We start from the raw sequence: 20,534 nt of genomic DNA on the forward strand, positions 1-20,534 counted from the left end.
ATAAAGACGACTTTCTCAGGCAAATAAAACTTGAGAGAATTTGTCGCCAGTAGACTTACCTTGCAAGAAATCTTCGAAGAAGTTCTTTAGAGAGAATGAAAATGATATAGGTTAGGAATGTGGATATATATAAAATAAAAGCTTCAGAGGATAAAGAAGTGAAAGTAAAGTAAAACTTTTACTTTTTTTATTCTTAATTGATAACATTTGCCCCAAATAATAACAGCAACAATATATTCTACTTTATACATAAAATAGTGTATAAAAATTTATAAAAGTGACAATTACATTATGGTACAAGAATTGGGAATATTTTATTATTGTAAGATACTTGTATTACTCATGAATGATATAGAGTTTATTTGAAAGTGGACTTGAATTAGATGTGAATGTATAATGCAAACTTTAGAGCAACCAATAAAAAATTTATGAAAAGATAATTGATATGCTCAGAGAGAAGGGAAAATTAAATTATGTAAAAAGCACAATGGAAACCACACACACATAATCCCAGATGATCTTGAAAGCTAAACAGGGTTGGGCCTGGTTAGTACTTGGATGGGAGACCACCTAGGAAGACCAGGTGCTGTAGGTATAAAAAACAAAAATAAATAAAAAATTAAAGCATTATAAGCTGACAAATTCCTTGCAATCTGTGAGGTCAACCAAGGGTTGCCTCACCTAAAAAAAATTAAAAGAAAGAAAGAAAGAAAGAAAGAAAGAAAGAAAGAAGCCACATATATACACACACGCAAAACAGAAAAAGTGTGGAAGACAAAAATAAGAATAAAGAACAAGAGAACAAATAGAAATAGTAATAAATACGGTAGCTGTTAATCAAATTACATCAATGAACACCAGAAATGTGAATTATCTAAATACTCCAATTAAATGACTGATTTTCAGAGATCAAAAAACAAATTTCAACTATGTGTTGTTTATAAAAAGGTTGCCTTAAATATAAAGTCACATATAGATTAAAATAAAAACATGGAGCAAGTTATACCATCCTAACACTAATCAAAAGAAAGTGGATATAGTTACATTAATTTCAGACAGGGTGTACTTCAGAGCAAGAAAAATTATCAGAGATAAAGTGGGTATTACATAAAAATAAAGGGTCCATGCTCTAAGAAAACATAACAATTCTTATGCACCTAACAACAGTGTCAAAATGCACGAGGCAAAAACTAATAGAACTTCAAGGAGAAACATAGAATTCACTATTAAAATTGGAGACTAACATTTCTCTATCAGAAATAGACAGATTCTTCAGGCAAAAATAAGTAAGGACAGATTTGAACTCAATAGCACTATCAATCAAATAGACATAATTGACATCTTGAAACGACTTCATCCAACGATAGCCGAATAAACATACTTTTCAAGTTCACATGGAACATTTACCAAGATAGACAACATTTCGGGCCATAAAGCACACCTTAACAAATTTAAAATAATAGAAGTTAGGCAATGTCTAAATAACACATGAATCAAAGAAGAAACTCAAGAGAAATTTTAAAATAATTAAATTTAGAGAAGAAATCAATGAAACTGAAAACAATATCAATAGAGAAAATCAACAAACTAAAAGCTATTTCCTGGAAAAGATCAAGTAAGTTGATAAGCCTCTACCCAGGTTAACTAAGAAAAAAAGGAAAGATACAAATTATTAATATTATATATGAAAGAAGAGGTATAAGTATAGATCCCATAGACATTAAAAGAATAATCAAAGAATATTATGAGCAACTCTATGCCCACACATTTAATAACCTAGATGAAATTGACCAATTCCTTGAAAGACATTCTCTATCAAAATTCACACAAGAATAGATCAAAATGAATTAACCTATACCTGTTTTAAAAATTAAATAATTAATAACCTTCCAAAACAGAAAACATCAGGCCCATATGGGTTCACTGGTAAATTCTATCAAACTTTTAAGAAAGAAGAAATTATACCTATTTTCTACAATTTTTTCCCACAAGATAGAAGCAGAGGGTATGCATCCCAACTCATTTTATGGAGCTAACATTACCCTAAAAACAAACCTATGAAAAGACACTAAAAGAAAATTACAGATCAATATCTCTTATGAACATAAATGCAGAACTCCTCAACAAAATATTAGCAAATCCAAGTTCAACAACGTATAAAAACAATAATATACTATGTCCAGGTGGAATTTAACCTGATATGCAAGGCTGGTTCAAGATTAGAGAATTAATTAATGTAATCCATCATATCAACAGGCTAAAAAATATTACAGGAACATATCAATAGATACAGAAAATATATTTGACAAAATTCAATATCCATTTATGATAAAAAATGTCAACAAACTAGGAAAAGGGAAATTTTATCAATATGGTAACCTATAGCTAGCATCATACTTAATGGTGGGAAACTCAAAGCATTTCCACTAAGATCAGGAACAAGGCAAAGATGTTCCCTCTAACTTACTTTTCAACATTGAACCGGAAGTCCTAGTTAATACAATAAGACACTAAAAGATATACAGACTGAAAAATAAATAAATAAAATTTTCTTTGTTTGCAAATGACAAGATTTGTGTATGTAAGAAATCTGGAAGAATTAACCAAAATTTTTCTGGAATTAATAAGAAGTTATAGCAAGTTTTCAAGATGCAAAATTCATATACAAAAGTTACTTATTTTTCTATATTGGCATTGTACAAGTGGAATTTAAAATTAAGGAAAAAACCAGATTTTTATTTTATTAGCACCCTAAAAATAAACAACTTAGCTATAAATCTAACCAAATGTGTACAAACCTATATGAGGAAAACTTTAAAACTCTCATGAAAGAAATTAAATAATTAAATAAATAGAGAGATAGTCTATGTTCACAAATAGAAAGACTCAGTGTTGTCAAGATGTCAGTCTCAAACTGATCTACATATTCAACATAATGAAATCAATGAAACAAAATAGAGAGCCTAGAAATTTACCCATATACCTATAGTCAAGTAATTTTTGATAAAAGATCAAAGGCAATATAATGAACCAAAGGTCATCTTTTCAACAAATGGTACTGAAACAACTGAACATTCACAGGCAAAAATAAAAAATAAAAAATCTAAACACAGACCTGATACCCTTAATAAAATTGACTCAAAATACCCCATAGACCTAAAAGTTAAACACAAAACATACAATTCCTAGAAGATAAGAGAGTGGAAAACCTAGATGACTTCAAGTATGGCAATGAGTTATTAGATACAAATTCTAAAGGCATGATCCATAAAAGAACTAATTAGTAATCTGTTCTTCATTAAAATTAAAAACTTTTGCTATGGGACAGATAGCATTGAGAGAATGAAAAACAAGCTATAAACTGAGAAAAATTATTTCCTAAAGACATATTTGAAAAAGGATTTATCCAAAACATACAAAGAATTCTTAAAACTTAACAGTAAGAAAATAAGCAACTTGATTTTAAAATGAGCAAAAGACTTGAATAGACACTTTATCAAAAGAAATACACAAATAGTATGTAAGCATATAAAAAATGTCATTAGGAAATTAAAAATTAAAACAATGAGATACCACTACACATTTATCAGAATGGCCAAAATTTAAAACGCTGACAACACTCAATGCTCTCAAGGATGTAGAACAACAGTAACACTTATTTATTGCTGGTAAGAATGTAAAATGTTATAGCCACTCTGGAAAACAGTTTGGCAGTTTCTTCTAAATCTAAACATACTCTTACTATATGATCCAGCAATTATGTTCCTTGGTATTTACCCATATGAATTGACAATTTATGTCCACACAAAAATCTGCATATGGATATTTATAGCAGCTTTGTTTATAATTGCCAAACCTTAGTAGCAACTAAGATGTCCTTCAGGAAGTAGCTAATTACACTCTCATACATTTGGAGAATGGAATATTATTTGGCACTAAAAAGAAATGTGCTATGAAGCCATGAAAAGATGTGGAGGAATCTTAAATGTATATTACTTAGTAAAGAAGTCAACTATTTGACATTCTGGAAAAGGCAAAACTTTGGAGATAGTAGAAAGATTAGTGATATCCAGTGATTAGATGATGGGGAGGAATGATAGGCAGAGAACAGAGGAACTTTAGGGCAATGAAACTATTTTGTATAATAGTAGATTCTTGACATTATACATATGTCAACCCCATAGAAAGTACAACATCAAGAGTAAACCCTAGAGTTCCAGTTAAGATGGCGGGCTAGGTAGAAGAAGGGTTTGCCTTTTTTCTTGAATGCATTAAAATTACAACCAAATTATAAAACAAACTACTTGGAGAACGACTTGAAGTCTAGATGATTATAACACACGTATCTGAGGACATAAAGAAAAAGCCACATTGAGACTGGTAGGAGAGAGGGAGGTGGGAAACAAGCTGGTCCTGTTCCCGTGTGTGGCGGTTGAGCAGGAGGAGGGAAAGTACAACTGCAAAGTTCCCCTTAAAGGAATGAGGGGCTCTAGTCCCACACAGGGGTTTCTTAGCCCAGGGTTCCAGTCCCAGGAAGAGGAGTTCCCACAAAATCTAACTACAAAAACCAGTGAGAATATGGCCATCTGGGTGAGAAGAAAGGCACCTGAAAAACCATACATTCCTCTTAAAGGGCCCATGCACAGACTCACTCATTTGCAGACACTCACCCTGGACTCTGACAGAGGGCCAGTGGCTTGGGAAGCACAAGAGACATATGGGTAAAGACTGAGTTGTGTGTCACTGAAGCAAGGGCTGGAAGAACAGTACCATTACTCCTTTGTTGGGCCTTCTTCCAGGACAGACTACAGGTGAGTGCCATCTTGCCTGAGTTGAACTGTCTCCCCACATGGCCAATTGTGAAGTCACATTGGCCGGATGAGATCAGCCTGCTCCACCCTATGTCTCCCTAGGGCCCTGTCCCACCCAGCCCACACATTGCCTGTGGCAGCTCATTGTCAGGCAGCCAGCTCTACCCTGCACCTTCCCTGGACCACACATTTATTGGCAGGCAGCAGCTCTCAGCTTACACAGCCGTACATGGCCCACACATTTTGGGGAGACTTACAGTGAGTTACTTACAAAGATACTCCCAGAAGAATGTAAGCTAACAGAAACACTACATGCCAGAAGGGATTGGCAGAAATATTCAAAGGGCTGAAAAACAAGACCTACAACCAAGACTACTCTACCTAGCTAAGATATAAATTAAAATTGAAGGTAAAATAAAGAGCATCCCAGACAGAGGCAAGCTTAAGGAATTCATCACCAACAAGCCATAATTACAATTGGTGTTAAGATGACTTTTATAAAAAGGGGAGAAAAACTGTAAGTATGAATAATAAAATGGCAATAACTATATACTTATCAATAATCACTTTAAATCTAAATGGATTAAATAATCCAATCTAAAGACATAAAGTAACTAAATGGATAAGAAAACATATGCTGTCTACAAGAGATCCACCTCAGATCAAATGACACACACGGACTGAAAGTAAAAAGATGAAAAAATATATTTTATGCAAATGAAATAAAAAAGCTGAGATTGCAATACTTATATCAGACAAAATAGACTTTAAAACAAAGGCTATAATGAGACAATGAAGGGCATTATGTAATGATAAAGGGATCAATACAACAAAAGGACATAACCTTAGTAAGTATATACACACCCCAAATCAGAGAACCTACATATATAAAGCAATTATTGACCAACATAAAGGGAGAGATTGACAGTAATGCACTCATAGTAGGAGACTTTAATACCTGATTGACATCGATGAACAGATCTTTCACACAGAAAATCAATAAGGAAACAGCAGCCTTAAATGACACACACTAGACTAGATAGATTCAATTAATATTTTCAGAGCATTTCACCCCAAAGCAGCAGAATATATATTCTCCTCAAATGCACATGGAACATTTTCCAGGATAACCCACAAGTTAGACCACAAAATAAGTCTCAGTAAATTTAAGAAGATTAAAATCATATCAAGTGTCTTCTCTGATTACAATGGCATGAAACTAGAAATCAACTCCAAGAAAAAAAAACTGGAAAATACACAAACACATGGAAGCTAAGTAACATACTACGAAACAATGAATGGGTTAACAATGAGATCAAGGAAAAAATCAAAAGATACCTAGAGACAAATGAAAATGAAAACACAACAATTCAAAATTTGTAGGACATGGCGAAAGTAGGCCTACCTCAAGAAACTAGAAAAATCTCAAATACACAATCAAAACTTACACTTAAAAGAACTAAAAAAAGAATAGCAAAGAAAACTCAAAGTCAGTAGAAGGAAGGAAATAATAAAGATCAGAACAAAAATAAATGAAGTAGAGTCTAAAAAAAACAATACAAAAAACCAATGAAATCAAGAGCCAGTTCTTTGAAAGGGTAAAAAAAAAAAAAGGATAAACCTTTAACCAGACTCATCAAGAAAAAGAGAGGATCCAAATAAATAAAACCAAAAATGAAAGAGAAGTAACTGCAGACTCCACAGAAATACAAAGGATTATAAGAAAATACTATGAACAATTATATGCGACAAATTGGACTATCTGGAAGTTATGAATACATTCCTGGAAACATACAATCTCCTAAGACTGAGTCAAGAAGAAACAGAAAATCTGAACCTACCACAAAAGTCCTGTTCTAAATGACTTCTTAAGTGAATTTTACCAAACATTCAAAGAAGAATTAACATCTATTCTCAAACCATTTGAAAAAATTCAAGTGGAGACAAGTCTTTTTAACTCTTACCTTGATTCTAAAACTAGACAAAAACAGTACAAAAACAAAACAAAAACAAATAAAACAAACAAAGAAACAAAAAACAACACAGGCTGATATCCCAGATGAACATTGATGCAAAAATCCCCAATAAAATATTAACAAATTGAATTCAGCAATACATTGAAAATATCATACACCATGATCAAGTTGGACAGCAATACATATACTATGATCAAGTTGGATTTATTCCTGAGATGCTAGATTGGTACGATATCTAAAAATCAATTAATGTGGTACACCACATTAACAATTTGAAAGATAAAAATCATATGATCATATCAATAGATGCAGAAAAAGCTTATGACAAAATCCAGCATCCATTTGTGGTAAAAACTCTCAGCAAAGTGGAAACAGAGGGAACATATCTTAATATAATAAAGGCCATATACAACAAACCTGTATGTTTAACATTAGACTCAATGGGGAAAGACTAAAAGGGTTTTCTTAAGATAAGGAATAAGACAAGGATGCCTACATTCACCACTTCTATCCAACATAGCATTGGATGTCCTAGCTATAGCAATCAGACTAGAAAGAGAAATAAAGGCATCTAAATTGGAAAAGAAGTAAAACTGGCATTATTTGCAGATGACATGGTACTATATAGAGAGAACTCTAAAGATTCCACAAAAGAAACTATTAAAACTGATCAATGAATTCTGTGAAGTAGCAGGATAAAAAATTAATTTTCAGAATCTGTTGCATTTTTATACACTAATGATGAACTATCAGAAAGAGAAACTAAGAAAATAATCTCTTTTACGATTGCATCAAAAACAATAAAATACCTAAGAATCAAATTAACTAAGGTAAAGGACCTGTTCTTGGAAAAGTATAAGTCGTTAAAAAAAGAAATTGATAAAGATACTAATTAATGGAAGCCTATACTGCGTTCATGGTTAGGAAGAATCAATATTAAATGGTCATGCTACCTAAAGCAATCCCTAGATTCAATGCAATCCCTATCAGAATACCAATGGCATTTTTCAGAAAACTAGGACAAAGAACTCTAAAATTTATATGGAACCGCAAATGATCCCAAATAGCCGTGGCAATCTTGAGAAAAAACAAAGTTGCAGGTTTCACACTATCTGATATCAAACTATACTATAAGGCTACAGTGATGAAAACAATATGATACTGGCATAAAAACAAACACATAGATCAATGGAGCAGAACAGAGAGCCCAGAAATAAATTTACACCTATATGGTCAATTAAGCTCTGTCGAAGGAGGAAAGAATATACAATAAGGTAAACACAGTCTCTTCAACAAATAGTTTTGCAAAAAACTGAATAGACATGTGCAAAAAAAAAAAAAATGAAAGTGGGCCACCTTTTTACAGCACATACAAAAATAACTCAAAATGAATTAAAGACTTAAATGTAAGATGCAAACCCATAAAACTTTTAGAAATAAACATAGTAAACTCTTTGATATTGCTATTAGTAATTTTTTTTTCTGCTATTTCTCCTTGGACAAGGGAAACGAACGAAAAAATAAACAAATGGGACCACATGAAACTAAAAAGTTTTTGCACAACAAAAGAAACCACCAACAAAACAAAGATAACATACTGAATGAGAGAAGATATTTGTCTATTATACTTCTGACAATGAGTTAATATCTAATGTTTATAATGAACTCATACAACTCAACAACGATAACAAAAAAACAATCCAATTAAAAAATGGGCGGATGACCCAAATAGGTATTTCTTTAAAGAGGACATACAGATGGCCAATAGACAAATGAACAGATGCTCAAGATCACTAATCATCAGAGAAAATAGGAGAAATGCACATTAAAATCGCAATATGTCATCTCATACCTGTTAGATTAGCTATCAAAAATAAATCAAAAAATGAGAAATGTTGGTGAGAATTTGGCAAAAAGGGAACACTGTATGCTGTTAGTGGGATTGCAAATTGGTACAGCTACTATGGAAAACAATTTGAAGGTTCCTCAAAAAATTAAAAATAGAACTACATTTTGACCGAACAGTTGCACTTCTGGGTATTTATCCAAAGAAAACCAAAACACTAATTTGAAAAGATAAATGCACCTTAATGTTAACTGCAGCACTATTCACAACAGCCAAGATATGGAAACAACATAAGTGCCTATCAATAGACAATAGGATAAAGAAGTTATGGTACATATATACAATGAAATATTACTCAGCCATTTGCAAAGACATGCATAAACCTAAAGGGTATTATGTTGAGTGAAATAAGTCAGACAAAGATAAATATTATACGATTTCACATATATGTAGAATCTAAGGAACGAAGGAATGAACAAACTACATAAATAGATTCACGGAGAACAAACTGGTGATTGCCAGAGAGGAAGGGGTTGGGAACTTGGGTAAAGAAGTAGAAGGGATGAAGTACAAATTAACAGTTACAAAACAGTCATGGGGATTTCGAGAATAGTATAAGAAACATAGTCCATATTATTGTAATGGTTGTGTGTAGAGCAAGATAGGTGCTAGAGTAATCGGGGGATCACTTCATACATTATATAAATGTCTAACTATTGTATTGTATACATGAAAAGAATATAAAATAATGATAATAAAAAGAATTGTAAAATAAAAAAGGAGTCAAAGAGATTTTCTGCAGTTTTGAAGCTGGATCATTTATTCATTTATCTTCAGACCTAGGTAAAACACAGTACTTTCCCTCATGAGTTCATCCTCTAATGGAGGAGACAGATAACTAGCAAGTAAATTAATAAAACATAGATAGAGGAGGCACTATGAAGAATAAAGCAAGGCTCTATGAGGGAGAATAATAAGGTGGGATTGGTAGGGGATAAACAAAAGCTTTAGAGAGAATAGGGGTCAGGACGTCCATCTGAGGAGTTGTCAGGAAGGAGCCCATCAAGAACACTTCAGGCTAAGAGAAGAGCAAGATCTGAGGTCCTTGGGAAAGATTTGGCAATGAGGAGCAGAAGGGGTGGGGAAGAGCTTAAGGAAAAGCAAGGGTAGAGGATTGTGCAGCATGGGTTGGACAAATGTTAGAAGCAGTGGAGTATATGGAAAGAAACAAACATGAGTTCTAATGCAAAATTTGCTTTTGTGACAAACATTCCATAATGGTATTTAAGCAAAGATCTAAAAAAAAAAAAAAAAAAAAGCCCTAAAATAAACATGAACTTTGGCTGATAATAATAATGTATCAATGTAAATTTATCAGTTTCAAGAAATGTAGAACTCTATTGCCAGATATTGGTGGAGTGGAGAAGGGAGGTCATGTATGTGTGTGAACAGATAGTATAACCTAGAATATTTCCTTCATAGGGTTACACATGGCCCATGTTGAAGACTGCTAAACTATATTACAGAATGTAGTTCCAATTTTTGCCTAGGGATTAAAGGGCTCACCACTCTTGTGCCTGTTCTTTGAGGCATGTGATCTAGTAGACTCACCAGAAATCAGATTTAGCCTCTGCCTCAACTGAAAAACAATGGAGATGGCAGCTTTCCTGGGCATTGTAACTGCTTTCTCAGTCACCAGGATGACTGCAGGAGTCCATGTAAGACAGCACCTGGAATATCATGAAGCTAGTTAGAATACATTTGAAGAGGACTTCAATTTTAAAAATGAGTGGAATGAGCAACAGTGTTTTGTACTTACTGAGATTCTTGTTTAAATTCTTACCAGAGAACACATGAATTATATTTACCCAGGCCGCTGATAGTGAAATTTGAGGAGAAATTTGTATGTAGTTATCTGAATATTAAACAGGCAAAACTACAGCATGAGTCACTTTACATCAAGGCTGCAATTCAGATATCTCAACTTAGAGTGAGTTATCAAAATATCAAGTACTTATTTTCTTAAAAGAACATCTCTTGGGAAGTACAATTGTCGGTAAAAAAATTCAGAGTAAAAATCTCAGAAAATTCTTTCCTTTATAGAACCAAGAGAACACTAGCAAAAACTATAGGGATCAACTTTTTCAGAACTCTGCTGAAAATTGTAGACTTGTAACAATCTGGAGAGTGTTTGTTCAAGAAAAAGTAAATTTTGTGACATTTTAACTCGCTCTACTCCCAATTTCTCTTGCTCAACTCCACAAGCAGCCTTGAAAACTAACAACCCACAATTATAGTGAAAACCAACTACTGCTAGAAGGTGAAAGATAGGGTTAAAATGTCTTTAAAGACTCATTCCCAGAAAACCATCATTATTTGACCTGTCTGGTTGTTCCCTGGAAAATCAACTAGCAAGGCTTTTTAGTTGATCAGACTTGAAGCTCACCCACTATAAACAGACTTTCCCCTGGAAGTGCTTATCAATCAATCAATCAATCAATCAAGTAAAATTTTTAAATATTGTGACTGCCTGAGATGGTGCAAAACAGGGCAAAGAATAGGCAAACCCAAAAGGAAAAACTGGGGATGAGTTGTTTATGGGAGACTTTAAAAAGCTCTGACATAGTCTTGGGAATAAGCAAAGACTTGCAGAGTTTTTGGTCCCTGGCATCTAAGGAAACCTATGACCAATAATCAACTAAAAACTAAACTAACTGAGCAGAGATTTCCATGGCCACACATGAAAAAAATATATAAGCCATAGAATTAATTCAGAAAAGACATATATGTTTAAAGAATTAAAGGAAACTATGGAGAACTAAATGAAAGTAGGAGAATGATTTCTCATTAAATATAGAATATCAATAAGAATATATAAATTGTAGAAAAGAACCAAACAGAAACACTGAAGTCGAAAAGTACAGTGACTGAAGTAAAGAGTTCACTAGAGGACTCTTCATAATTAGAGAAGCTCAAAAGCAGATTTCAGCAGGCAAAAGAATCAGTGAACTTGAAAATAAGTTAATTGAGATTATCTGTATATATTAGGGAAAAAATGAATGAAGAAAAATAAGAACCTCAGAGACCTGTGGGACATCATCAAATATACTGTTATAACTATGGCTATCTCAAAAGAAAGAGAGACAAAGGTCAGAAGAAATGTTTAAATAAATAATTAAAAAACATTAATTTACACATACAAAAAGCTCATGAATTTATAGTAGGATAAAATCAGAAATCCATACCTAGACACACCATAAAGAATATCTCTCAGTAAAAAATTAGAGAGAATTATTTTAACTTCTACAACTATTAATACATAAATCTATTTTTTATAATGAAAGTTCTAAACACATTTAATAAATAAGGCAAAATGGTGCTGATGGTTGTGGTAGAGTTTCTGAGCTAGAATTACATTTTGAAGAGTAGTAATTTAGCAGATGTGATTTATTTTATGTTGCTTAATTTATCCATTTTTCTTTTCTCCTTCTTGTTCTTATCGGCAAAATAAGGATTAAAGTGACATGATGGATTTTAAAGAGGAATGGAAAAGGTCACCAGAATATAAGCCTCTTGCTCATGAAATTTCAGATGAGATTTGGTCACCAAGAAATTGTAATTCAAATACTGATGTTAAGTGAGAAAATTTGGCATTTTCCTCTCAAGACACACTGTGACATTTACCATTACTTAATAAGTTTGAAAATGCAAGGTCAGCCTTAGAGAGGATGTTTATGTTCTCCTTGGTACTCCTCTTACATATAAGTAACATTAGATGAATATTAATTCCTTGGATTAGCCTGTTTAATCTCAAAGATATAGTTTTATTCAGATATGGTAAGTGAAACCAGGTACAAAATTTGAAAACATTTTTTGAGCACCTGCTAATTATTTTGGTATACAACAGAGACAAAAATCTCTTTTCTCACAGATAGTACATTCTGACAGTGAAGAGAAAGCATAAACATGTAATAAAGTAAATTAGATAATTTCAAGTGAAGACAAGTTGGACTAGATGCATGATTTGTGATATTTAGTAAAAAATAAAAATGCTGAGTTCTTGACTGAATATTATTAAGGCTTTCTAGATAGCAACAGCTAAGTATAAACTAAGTGAGAGGACCATTTTTACATAGGGTTTTGTGTGACTACACAGATTGCAGGCCCGTGAAGCCCAGCCTGGGGAAAAATGCTGAAAATAAAATAACACAGGTTAGATAGGTTGAGTAAAATTAAATGAGTTAGTTAACGAAGAACTGTTAAAGTTTAATGGTTTAAATTACTTTAAAATACACCTAACCAAATAATTGTATGTGTTGTCTGTTTTACAATGTAGAATATGATATTTTAAAAATGCATCTAGCAAAAAATAGTTTGAATGCCTGATCTCATTAAATTAATAAGATGTACTTTTATGGAGGAATAAATTTAACTTTTGAATTTAGCAAATTCTGTCCCTTTAAAAGCCTAGCATTTGAAGTTGTTTGGGGTAGGAAATAAGATTATTTTAATACGTAATTCATAGCACAGTGCCAAGAATATAATAAAAACTCAAAAATGCTAATTATTGATAAAAGCAAGTGTCATTGTTATTGTTTAATTCCATATATATTTTCTATGCTTAGAAAAATTTTTACTTTCTTCTACCAATTTTTCTATAGAAATTTGTTTAAATGTTTTGACTATTCATGGCCACACATCTAATCCTCCTCGTTGTTTAACAATTTGACAAAAAAAAAAAATGAAAAATTTGATTACATTCTTTTTGTTTAATTTTGGTAATTGAGAATTACTAAAATTATAGAATTCTCAATTAATTACCAATACCTCTATGAAAGAAAAATTACTTGTTCACCTAGTAGATACAGTTGTATGAGATATGTTGATACATCTTTTCCAACATGAATGATAAGTTGTTATAGTCTAGTCCCTTGTACAACCAAAAAACGATGCACAAGACCAAGTGGAACTCTTTGTATTTCAGAGGTAACATAGTCCTCATTTGGGTGTGCTACTCTGGCACATTTACCGAGTGACCTTAAAAATTGCTAATCTTGAGTAGATTCAGAAGAAGATGAGGATCACAGGTCCAGGCTGCCAAGCAAGCTGCTCTGCCACTTTGGCTAAAAGATTCAACAGACCCCAATGGTTCTCGGCATATGGAGATGCTATTTGGAGCTTTCTGCAGGCTTCTGTAGGTGAATTTCAGCTCAGACCCTTAGATTTTGGAAGAAGCCATGCCGTCCTTGGTGGATAACTGCTCTCCTTTTACGGAACAGCTTTGGGGTTGCTACTGGGTCTACTTAGAGATTGAATTTTTAACCATGGGCCACCAAGTTACCATGTGACCATAACACTACTGTATTATCAAAAAAAAAAAAAAAAGTGGTATATACAAGATTGGGTTTGAGCAGGCACTGAAAGTATTAGTAAGTTACATGAGGAAGTGACCCAGATGCCATAGCTCCTACTCCTGCTACATTACTTTTTCTGTCTCAGCCCACTTCTATGGCCCCATGGGAAGTTGCCAACTACTGGCCAACTGAGGAAGAGAACACTTGAGCCTAGTTTACAGATAGTTCTATACAACATACAGGCACCACTTGAAAGTGAACAGCTATAGCACTACAGTTTTTTTAGGGGACATCCTGAAAGACAGTGGTGAGGTGAAATCCTCCCAGTAAGCAGAACTTTGAGCAGTGTGTCTTGTTGTTTCTTTTGCTTGGAAAGAAAAATGGCCAGAAGTATAAGTCTATACTGCTTAGTGAGCTGCTGTCAATGGTTTGGATGGATATTAAAGATTTAGAAAAATTATTGGAAAATCGATGACGAAGAGGTCTATGGGTGAGTCATGTGGATAGACTTCTCTGCATGAGCAAATAAAAAGTGAAGATATTTGTGTCCCATGTAAACATTCACGAAAGGGGTGAACTTAGTAGAAAAGTACTAATGAATAAGTAGATAAGATGACCCTTCCTGTGAGTATGATATTTCCCCAGCCATCCCGGTCATTGCCCAATGGGTTCATGAATAAAGCAGCCATGGAGACGAGAATGGAAGTTATACATGGGCTTAGCAACATAGACGTCTACTCACCAAAGCTGACCTGGCTATGGTCACTGTTGAGTGCTCAGTTTGCCAACAACAGAGACCAAGACTGAGTCCCTGATATGGCACTGTTACCTGAAATGATAAGCCGTCCAGTTTGAGTCAAGTGGACTAAATTGGGCCTCTTTCATCATGGAAGAGGCAACACTTTATTTTTACTGGAAAAGACACACACTCTGGATATAAATTTCTTTTCCCTGAATGCAATGCTTCTATAAAATTACTATCTGTGCACTTACAGAATACCTTATCCACCACCATGGCATCCCACACAGCAATGCTTCTGTTCAAGAAACTCACTTCGCAGAAAGTAGGCCCAGACTCATTGAATTCATTGGCATTATCTTGTTCCCCAACATGTTGAAGTAGATGGTTAGATAAAATGATACTATGGCCCTTTGAAGACTCAGTTTTAGTGCCATCTAGGTGAAAATACCTTGCATGTCTAGGAGAGTGTCTTTTCAGGGGCTGTTCTAAATCTGTGCCTGGTATATAGCATACCCGTTCCCGCACAGACAGGATTCGCACAATCAGAAATCAAGCAGTGGGCAGAGTGGCTCCATTCACAATTACCTTTACTGATCCACAAGCAAAGTTTTTGCTTCTTTTCCCTATTACCATATGCTCTGCTGGTCTAGAGATCTTAATTTCAAAGGGATAAATGCTCCCAGCAAGAGACACAACTGTAATGTAATTGAATTGGAAATAAAACTGCCGATCAGCCACTTGGACCTCTTCATACCTCTGAATCAACAGGCAAAGAAGGGAGTTACTGTACTGGCTGGGATAGTTAACCCTGAGTGCCAAGAGAAAATTGGACTGCTACCACACAATAGTGGGAAGAAAGTGCATATCCGATATACAGGAGAATCCTTAGAGGGTCTTTTAATGCTACCACATCCTATCATAAAGTTAGTTGGAAACTACAACAACCCAATACAAGAATGACCCAGACTCTTCCGTAATGAGGTTTAGGTCACCCCACCAGGCAAAGAACCACAGTTGAAATGCCTCTGAGGGCCAAAGAAATATGGAATGGGTAGTATAAACAGTATACATCTATACAGCATATGCAGAAGCCAAATTACTTCTTCAATCTACCTGTTCTTCCTACTTCTTCCAGCTAAGTAATTCTACTTTTCATAGCATAGAGTGTCATTTTTACTCTCTTTTTAAAGAAAATGACAAGCTGATGTTTTAAAAATATATTTTGTTTTGAGGATGCAGTATATATATATTTAAAAATTATCATATAGAATTCTAAAAAACTATTTCTTTTCTCTCACTCCAACTGTTTCCTATGTGTATGTGTGTTTGCATCTATCAGCTGGTGGACTATGAAGGATGTACTGAAACATGAGACTTTTGGAGACAATCACTTCTGTATTTTTAAGGTCTTGGTTGAGAGTTAGGTGAAAGATAACACTTCTCTGCTTAGGATTTTAGATTTTCACAATTAGGGGGTGACATTTAAACTTCACAATTTTTGGCAGATGTTTTAACATCACTTCAGAGAGTCTGTTCACTTAAAGCTGAGTCTCTGGGGTCTGAAACCCCAGCTAGGAAACTAGTAGGTGAGGACATAGAACTTGGATGTAAATGAATATTGCTGCCTCTTGGATCCTACAGGACAGGGGGTCCCTGCACAGAGAGGGTCGTCAACACTAGCTTTAGATCCCCTTTCACGGCAAGTGGTGATGAAAGCCAAAGAAGCAAGCTTCTGTGTATATTACCCACTGTTTAAAAGAGGGCCAGAAAATTGTTACTAGCAGACCTCCTTGATGTAATTTTTTAATGCAATTAAGGTAATAATGCAGTATGTATGATCCCTTAAGAACAACTACTCTGGGAATTTATACCTCACCTGTGGGGCTGTTCTTGATATGTCATCAATGTTTCTTTGGAAAGACATTTCTTTTCCATTCTATCCATTGACTTAGAAGGATCACCAAGCGCTGAGAACATCAGTGCTTGCAGGGCTGAAATGATCATGTTTTTTTAATTCTCATCAATCAAAATCACCTGTGCTCATTTTCAGAACACAGACTCATAATTACACCTCTGTGTTCATCATGCCTTTCTTCATAGATGGTTTTGGTGAGTCAGGACATATGAAAATGTGTTTTAGTTATTCAGCAGAAAATCTCTCGAGCCTGTAATGATTGTAGAAACTGTCATGATATGTTACAAGTGAAAATCCTCAGAATAAGTATGCAAATGATTAAAAGCCTCCTTCTGTGACTCACTTTCCAATTCTAGTCCTCTTTTCTAGCTCTTCAAATGTGGTATACTGTACTAGTCCAACAGTAGTTTGACATTTGTCATTAGATTTTGAAAGAATTGCCATGGGCAATACTTTTCCTTTTTCTTAACATATTTTCTCAGGTGTTTTTTTCTGAATGGTAACATAATATATTGTCTCTAGAAGCTTGCATTGCTTTGAAATGAATGTGACTTTTCTATAAGCCCTCAGGAAAATCTGAATAAAAGCATTTTGTATTTGTACTTTTCTGTTCTCTGTTTCCTTCTAAAAACACACAAGAACTGAGAAATTTCATTCAATACCGACTACGTTTAATTCCTTTCCCAGAATAAGTCAAAGCAGAAGGACAGTGTGAGTGGGTACTGGTGTCACTGATACTTGAATTCCCAGGGGGAAAAATTCAATTACTGCTGTATATATATATATATCTTCTGTTTTGATGCAAGTATAAGTTTTTATAATTTTCTTAAGAATGTAATGATCAGTCTTCATTTTTTTTCATTTGCAAATAATCAGTTAAAACTCTATGGCACATACCAGACAAGATATTAATGATGAATGAGAGTCATCTCCACACTCAGGCATAAGATTTAGAAAATAAATCTCCCAAAGTTGCTCAGTTTATGTTCTCTTTAAACAAAGGAATTATTCCATCTTTTCGCAATTTTTCATCTCCCATGTTTTTAATTATAACAGTGAGTTAATGAGTTTCATCTAGCCCCTGGCGATTAAAGAATTTTTAGTGTTGAAAATCGGCTAAGATAGCAAAGTAGGTAAACATGGTGCTTGCCTCTTCCCACATCAAAATTACAACTAAATTACAACTAAATTGCAGAACAACTATCATTGAAAACCACCTGAAATCTAGCTAAACAGGAGTCCTATAACTAAGAACATACACAAGAAGCTACTTTGAGATTATGAGAGGCATAGATGCCAAAGAGGCTGGTCCCACACTCATGTATGATGTTTAAAAATTGGAAGGGTTAGCTAGGCTTTGAAGTTTTCCCCTGAGGAGCAAGGGCTGCCAGCCTTACACCATGCTCCTGAGTCCAGGGTTCCAATGTCGAGAGGAAACCAGCAAAGATTGCGGTTGAGACAAAGGGTTGCTGGAATACCAGGAAATCCTTTTAAAGGGACCCCACAGAACTTACTCACTGAGAGATTCACTCATTCTGAGCTCTAGTGCTGGGGCAGCAGCTTGAAAGGCACCAGAGGTATAAGAGGAAGAACTAAATTGTCTACTTCAGGGTGAGAACTGAAGGGGCAGCTTTCACTCAGACAGAAGTGCTGGCAGAAGCTATTGTTTTTTCATTGAGCCCTGCCCAACTAAGCCTGCACACACAGGCAGGCACCATATTTGAGCCTTTGTTAATCTGCATAACAGAGTTTGCTATAGCCCTGCTAAAGCAAATCCTGTCATATAGGGTTAGTTCCTGCACAACGGTTTCTCTACTGTAGTCATGGCCAGTCTTTACAAACAATCGGCCTGAGGATCAACCTAGTCTATTGACATTCCAACAGAAATCAAGGTACAACTACAACAGGAGGGCACACACAACCCACATAAGGGACATGCCTGGAGCACCTAGCTCAAGTGACCAGAGAAGACTATGCCACTGAGTCCCATAGACATCTACTACATAAGGCCATTCTACCAAGACCAAGAGGCAGAGCAGCTCTGACTAATACATAGAAACAAACACAGGGAGGCAGCTAAAATAAAGGGACAAAGAAAAATATCCTAAATAAAATAATAAAACAAGACTTCAGGAAAAGAAGTAAACATAATGGAGATAAGCAATCTACTAAATGCAGAGTTGAAAACATTAGTTATAAGAATGTTCAACAAAGAGATGGAAAACATAATAAAGACACAGTCATAAATAAAGAATATGATAATTAAAATAAAAATACATTAGAGAGAATCAACAATAGTTTAGATCAACGGTCCCCAACATTTTAGGCCCAGGAACCAGTGCTCCTATGAGCATTTAATGCCTAATGATCTGAGGTGAAGCTAAGGTGGTGATCCTAGCACTTGGGAGAGGCTAAATTACAGATGAAGCTTCTCTCACTCTCTCACACACCTCCTGCTATGTGGCACAGTTCCTAACAGGTCATGAACTTGTAGTGGTCCATGGCCCAGAGATTGAAGATCCCTGGTTTAGATAAGGCAGAGGTCCAAATCAGCAATTTGGAAGATAAGGTAGCATAAAACACACAATCAGAACAGCAAAAAGAAAAAAAAGTATCTCCCCTAAAATTGGGATTGTTTAAGGGGCCTCTGGGACGTCAAGCATACAATGTTTTCATCCTTGGGTACCAGGAGGAGAGAGAACAAGGAACTGAAAACATGTTTGAAGAAATAATGATGAAAAATTACTTATCCTGGCAAAGGAAATAGACATACAAGCCCAGGAAGTGCAGGAAGTCCCAAACCAGATTAAACCAAGGAGATGCCCGCCAACACACATCATACTTAAAATGCCAAAGGTTAAAGGTAAAGAGAGAATCATCTTAGAAGCAGCAAGATAAAAGCAATTAGTTACCTACAAAGGAGCTTCTATAGGACAAATTTTCTCAACAGAAAATTTGCAAGTCAGAAGAGATTGGCACAAAATATTCAAAGTGATGAAAAACAAGGAACTACAACCAAAACTACTCTACCCAGGAAAACTATCATTAGAATCAAGGACAGATAAAAAGCTTCCCAGACAAGAAAAAGCTAACAAAGGTTATCATCACATCAGTGTTACAGGAAATGTTAAAGAGACTTCTTTAAGAAAAAGGAAAAAAAATAAAAAATATGAACAATAAAATGATAATAACTACATATTTGTCAACAATTGCTCTAAATGAAAATGGATAAATGCTCCAATCAAAAGAATGTATAAGAAAACAAGCCCCCTGCATATGTTATCTACAAGAGACTCACTTTAGATTGAAAGACACGCAGAGACTGTAAGTAAAGGGATTGAAAAAGATATTTCAAGAAAATGGAAATAGGAAAAAAAAGTCTGGGGTAGCAATATTTGTACCAGATAAAATGCATTTTAAAACAAATGTTATAACAAAAGACAAAGAAGAATCTAGCAATTCCACTTTTGGATATTTATCCAAAGAAACCCAAAACACTAATTCAAAAAGACATATGTATCCATGTGTTTATTGCAGTATTACTTACAATGGCTAAGATATGAAAGCAACCTACATACAATGAAATACTACTCAGTCATAAAAAAATAAAATTTGTCATCTGAAACATGAATGGACATAGTATTATGCTGAGTAAAATAAGTTAAAGACAAATACCATATCGTTTCATTTATATGTAGAATCTAAACAACAAAATAAACAAACAAAACAGAAACAAACTCATAAATACAGCAAATATTTTGATGGATGCCAGATAGGAGGGGGTTTTGAGAGATGGGTAAAAGAGAGGTACAAATGAAGAAGTACAAATTGGTAGTTACAGAATAGTCATGGTGAATATAGTCAATAATATTGTAATAAATAGATATAAT

This window comes from Rousettus aegyptiacus, unplaced genomic scaffold (genome assembly GCF_014176215.1).
Source record: "Rousettus aegyptiacus isolate mRouAeg1 unplaced genomic scaffold, mRouAeg1.p scaffold_m13_p_4, whole genome shotgun sequence".
In the NCBI taxonomy this organism is placed as follows: Eukaryota; Metazoa; Chordata; class Mammalia; order Chiroptera; family Pteropodidae; genus Rousettus; species Rousettus aegyptiacus.